Genomic DNA, 6,099 nt, shown 5'->3' with positions numbered 1-6,099 from the left:
CAGATAACAGAACCGAAAGGCAGTTCTGCTCTCAGTTTGATCCTGTATATTATAAAAGAAGAGAAACGTCTTTGTAAACTCGTTACTTTTCAAAAAAGGGAAAGGCTCCCCTACTAATGGTTTGGTCTAGTACAATATAGATGCAAGAAATGTCTGTATACCATGAAATTTGCTCCTCTCCAGCCTGAACCACAAGAAAGCAGCATGCGCTTTTATCGAAAAAAAGAAATTGGTCATTTCATGCAGCTCACTGAACACCGGCGTCAGTTATTGTCATACACAACAGCTTTTTTACTTGCACACCTTTAAACAATGCTGATTTTGCGCACATATTGATCACTTTGTTTCGAGTCCTTGGAGCACTGAAAAATTGTATGCGTTCTCCTCTATTCTTTTTTGTAACGACTGCATATTCGTCAAGTTTTAATTTTGGTCACACACTATTTTCGAAAGGTGGAATGATGCTGACAGGAAATATCTTATGGCTCCTACTTGCCAAATGCGCGTTTCAGAACGCTATGAAGCGTAAGCTTTTACAGGCTTCGGCTTTGGAAAACGGCGGCTTTAAACTTTCTAATTGTAGCGTGTGCACACGAAATAGCGTTAAGAGTTTTTTTTTTTTCACTGGCCGCTGAAGGTTTAGAGAAAAGAATCCTAGGTATGTTCTTGTATGCATTGCGTCCGCGATAGAATACTAGAAACACGAGTCATAAATTAAAATATACGCATGTTTCGGGACGCTTCCTCCGTTTTATGCAGCCTTTCGCATTCGGAGCAGTTGCAAGAAAACCATAATTTTGGATGCAATTTCTTCGTACACTTGTACGCAGCACCTCGTACCTACTGGACCGCAACCTGTCAACAAACGACGCGAAGCAGGTGAGTTGTGAAGAGCTGCGATACTCACACGTGGTCTCGTTGGAATTTCGTCCTTGGGGTCCTGGTCCCGCCTTGTCCTTCAAAGTGAAATGAGTACTTAAAGAAGCGCAAAACCTGCGCGAGTGCAAAACGACTATGGAGCGGCTGGGCACTCCGGCCAAAGCGTACAGTTGAAATGCCCCACCCACATTTCAAATAAAGACTTCATTTCGCCACTCCCATGCTGCTTTGGATTTCATGTATCGCCACCAGGTGTGATACAGGCGAAACGAAAGGGTGCGGTTCATGTATGCCAACGTTGATCTCACTATTTCCGGAATTGATGAAAGGGTCCATTTCTGAAACTCCAGCTCCCGGATTTGATCAAACTGTTTCATACCTGTGCCAGAGTTAGCTTTTATGCTCGGATGTGGATTCCGTCGAAAACAGTTGCCAGCGACATTAGCCTTGAAAAAGCTTGCGAAGAGCAACTGGAAGTAGGGGAGCCAAAGAACCATGCTTTAAATTTGTCGAACTAAAAATCATTTGCCTTGCACCATTTACAAAGAAAGAAACATTAAGAAAACATGCTTTTATAAGCTGAAGTGACGAGGTTTATTAAAAATTATATCTTGATTTCTGTAACATTAAAGAAAATCAATTTTCGGGCTCCTCTCGATAACTTTCTGTTGCTGCCGTCAGTTTGCAGATCTTTTATAGCTGCGCTATTCCTACGCTATATCATTTGCGTGGCTCGGAAAAAGTGCATAATATTTTCTCTGTTGATAAAATGCGCCGCTATGGATGTTTTCATCCAGCACACGCATTTATTGAATGAAGAGGTGATCACGAGACTGAATAAAAGAGGACTGCCTTCAACACCGACAGCCGCTCTCTTCAGGAATTGTTTCTCAGATACAGGTATTAGATCGAGAACCAAATTTTATTTCTGTTTCATATAGTCAATACAACATTATGGATTCTTTTATACATCATTGCGCTCATCTGTATGTCTATGTGTGACAATTTCATTAACTGAGTTGGAAGCCTTTTCTTGGAGAACGTGAATACATAATAAACGTCAAGCTGTTTTCGTTTATTACTTCAGTAATTATTCGGTTACCTCTGATTTTGTCCCGTAATAAATGGTACAAGGTCGATGCGCTTTGGAAAGCGACTCATTGCCCAATCACAGTGACTAAGTGACGTTCGTAGCCCCACTATCCAGCGTTGGAACCTCGAATAAAGCCAACAAAACAAAAGGGGCGTTAGATTCTATTGCACTGCAGACGTCTTGATAATCACTGTTATTTCTGTCTTACCTTATTTTAACGGTATTAGCCAGGAGCATGTGTTGACACCGCCTTTCCGGAAGAGCCCCGCGGTGCACCTGTGTTATAAGCGGAGCAGATAAAAAGATCCGGCCTACAGGAGCAGACGAGCATTTTAATGTGTTGCATTTTATGCCGGTGCATTTTCATGGAGAATTAGAGCGTCTCGTTGGATCCAAGCATCTGGCGGTTTATTAGAGAAAGAAAAGTTGAACAAGGGCCTCGGGAGAACGGGTTGTTGGAGCGCTTGCTTCCCCAAACGAAAGACATGCATGGACTGACATTTGACGATGCCTCCGAACATGGCCGCATACAAAGTAAACAAATGTTCTCTAAGATCATAAACTTTAGGACGGAAGTCTTATTACGGTTGCCAACTGCCGCAACGCAAAATCGCGGTGATAAGTTGTTGCTTCTACCACAATGATGAGGCTGTGTCCTGTTCCCTTCTGGCAACGAATGTGCTGAAGGGCAATACATGCCTCGTCTATCTACCTATCTACGAACGCATGCAAAATGAATAAAGACTGGCTAACAGCCTTCGCGTCATCTCTTTTAAGTTGTATTCCACACCTTTTTTTGGTGGGCTACCGCTTAAGCGAGCGCTGCCGGGCGAAAATATTGCAAACTGCCGCCTGAAAATGTGCGACACACAGGGCTTTGAGGACTGAGTACCCTCAAAGTACAGCATACACTCAACAGTTACTTTGGATAAGGATGCTCCGACTCATTTTTGAAAGCGATAAATAAAGTAATGAACATAATGACCCAAAAATATATTATCGAAGCTGCAGAATATTCGATACTGTCTATGCCTGGTTGTGTGTCTGTTCTGCTGCGTACTTAATGTACCAAGCGCCAAAAATATGTGCGCCGTTGTCTGTTCCTCGCTGCAACTTGGCAATGTTGCTGTTCCGCGGTAAAGGGTTCCCAGTCATCGCAATTCCGCTTAAAATTTCCAGCAACCTTCTTCTGGAAAGAGTGTTCGTCTTGCAGTCTGATTTGCTGCTGTTGAACTTGTGTGAGCATTAACCTCTGAATTACCCTCCAGTATTGCCGTATCATGGTGATAAGAAAAAAAATTAATTCTAACTTGATGTATCATCAGTTCGCGTTAAATGGGTTATGCTGTACCACGTTAGGACCAACAAACTGCTGGGGCGAATCTCTCGACAAGCCTACAGCGGCGAAACTGAAATATCTCCTTACCCTAAGCTCACCAGCGGGTGCTTAGACATGAACGGTTCGTCCGGTCGCCGGCGTTATTCGCTAAGCTGAAGGGCTGTTGAATAAATTCCGACAAGATATTTTCATTTCCATATTCTCATCAGTAAGGCGTACACATTAGAGTAGGCAATTCAAATACCTCAAACACCATTTATTTTTAATTACTCTCTTGCGTAGACAGTAAATATATACACTTAACATAAACAAATAAGAGCAACAACAACAAATACAGAAGACGACAGTGTCAACGCAGAGAATAAAACATCACTGTTTTATAATCACCTTGTGTGTCTCTCTGATTATGAACAAGCTGAAAATTACTGGGAGTCCACGACAGTTGGATAATACACCTTACCTTCCGGCTTAAATAGTACCTTTACGATAATCATGAGGCACATGCTATTCGTCAGCGGCAGCTACAGCAGCAGAACCGCGATCCAAGTCCAGATTTCATCAAAGATTCATAGAGGTATCTAACATTTTCTTTGAATGGAAAAGGAATATACAAACTGTTGAATTGTAAATGCGAAGCACTGCTGTATTTCCATGATCTCAGAAGAACCAGCACAGAAAGGACAACGGACAAGAATCAAGGAGGGCGACACGGACAGAAGCACTGAACATTCAACATTATTTTCAAAAATTATTTAAACGTATTTATGCAGTATTCTGTCAGAGGCAATGACGCACAAGCAGAGCAAAGCAATCAATTGATAGGACAATGACTCAGGATCTAAATGAAGTGGCAGTGGCAACAAGCAAGCAATAACCAAATCGGCTTCTTAGTATCAAGTATCAAGGAAAGAAAAGAAATAAACGAATAAAAATGAATGTGAAGATGAATCGCCAACAAGGAACACGCCATAAACAAACAGAGATAAAAACGCGGTCTTGTAAGCCAAAACCAATAAAAACAATAACAGGCATAAAAGTTTAACGCGTGAAAAGTCTAAAAAGTTACACGGCAAAAAGATAAAAACCAAGATATACAAACAGATCAACTATAAGATGTGTTCAAAGGTGATGAAAGTTCTAAAAAACCGTACACAGCGGGAGGGCTGCGAAGCTAATGCTTCGAATTTTGTGTCAGATATAATTTTTCCGAAATAAAGTTAAAAATTCAGCGCTTCTGTCCGTGTCGCCCCCCTTGTTTCTTCCGTAGTGCTTTTTGTGCTGTTTCTTCTGAGATCATGGCTAACCAACAAGCCCAACAATAAGTTTTTGCTGTAATTCCATGTAGCTCAGGTCGAAAATGTTGCGACAGATTTAGTGTCACACGTAAAGAGGAAGAACAGATTTGCCTTTTAGCTTCGACTTCTAAAAGGTCGTCTATACAGGAACGGTTCGAGGCACCCCTTCCGGAGTTTTTGACTGGGATTAATTTCCCGCTTTTCCAGAAGTTGTACTCTGAAGCAGTGAAAGAGCTTACGCTAAACGACCGTGGTATTCAGTGTCTCCACTTTGTTGGCACCAACTTTGGCCACTGTGCACAACAGCCTGTTTAGCATTATGCTTGAACCTGTCCATCCGAAGCCAGAAGAAAAGATAATATACGCGTTTAACAAAATTTTTTTAAAAATCGTTCTTTAGTGCGACTCGCTGAAAACTGGTTTTAGTTATTGCAATAAAACAAATGCTTTTGTGCGTCCACGCTTTCCTTCCATCCGAGCTTTAAGTAGTGGTTTGTTCACTTACATCGATGCGGTTGTGATGCAATCAACCATGAGATGGAAGATTTTTTGCCCGAGTTTCTGTCTGGACTGGACAGTCCTTCAGTTAATAATAACTGGTTGAGTTCTAGCAACAAGTTCACGGAGCTAGCGAACAAATATATATACTTCTGATGACCATTCGTGCCAGTCACCAGAAGACGTGGTTCCCATACGGATCGAAACGGTTGGAATGAAAGAAAAAGGGCCTTTTTGGAGCGGCAAAATTAAACCAAAGCACCTGCGCTTGAAACAGATATTATGTAGCTGAGGACACCTACTATATTGCTATTCGAGATGCTAAACAATCATTCGTTAATCTTGAAGTGCCCCAAATCCTTAACAATGACCCCAAAAAAATTCGGGAAAATTATAAACCCTTCGCACACCCATGTTGTTACCCTTACCGACAAAGTGCGAGAGGCCAGTGGCGCTCAACGGGCTGAAACATTTAATGTTGCCATTTCCTCCATTTTTATTGATGGAATTGGTACCTTACCACCTTCACTGCGTAATACTGTACTTCCCCCTTTATTCTGTCTATCCTTCTTTTATGATGTTATTTTGTCTATAACAGAGAATATGAAGCTCTCGTCATAAGCTGGAATTGAAGAAATCAATTCAATACTGTTGAAAAACACTAATTGCATCAGTGTTAAATACCCCTCATTGTAGTTCAAACAATCCCTTGCTACAGGAAGCCTACCGGATGGCTGGAAAGTGGAGAAAGTCGTTCCAGTGCACAAGTCAGGAGACAAGCAATCTCTCCTCAATTATGGCCCCATTGAACAGTCTTGATAATAACAAGTTTTTTCTTCCTTCACAGCATGGACTCCGCAAGGGCTTTTCTTGCGAAACATAGCTCGCGCTTTGCGTTCATGATCTGCATGATAATCTTGATCGTAATATCCAAACTGATGCTATTTTCTTAGATTTTGCAAAAGCCCTTCACGCCGTACCTCACGCACGTTTGC

General features: G+C 41.7%; 1 protein-coding gene across 1 annotated transcript in view; it reads left to right on the top strand.

Annotated features, from left to right (window-relative positions):
• The first annotated feature begins 763 nt into the window (after positions 1–763).
• The window catches only part of LOC144123925 (G2/mitotic-specific cyclin-B2-like), a 217,525-nt gene continuing 212,189 nt past the window's right edge, over positions 764–6,099 (top strand). The window contains exon 1 of the mRNA XM_077656637.1: positions 764–879. The gene's annotated coding sequence lies outside the window, so the exon portion shown is untranslated. The remainder of the gene's footprint in view (positions 880–6,099) is intronic.

The sequence above is a fragment of the Amblyomma americanum genome, chromosome 3 (genome assembly GCF_052857255.1).
Source record: "Amblyomma americanum isolate KBUSLIRL-KWMA chromosome 3, ASM5285725v1, whole genome shotgun sequence".
NCBI lineage: Eukaryota > Metazoa > Arthropoda > Arachnida > Ixodida > Ixodidae > Amblyomma > Amblyomma americanum.
The sequence above is the reverse complement of the archived record's forward strand: the minus strand, read 5'-3'. Positions and strand labels throughout refer to the sequence as shown.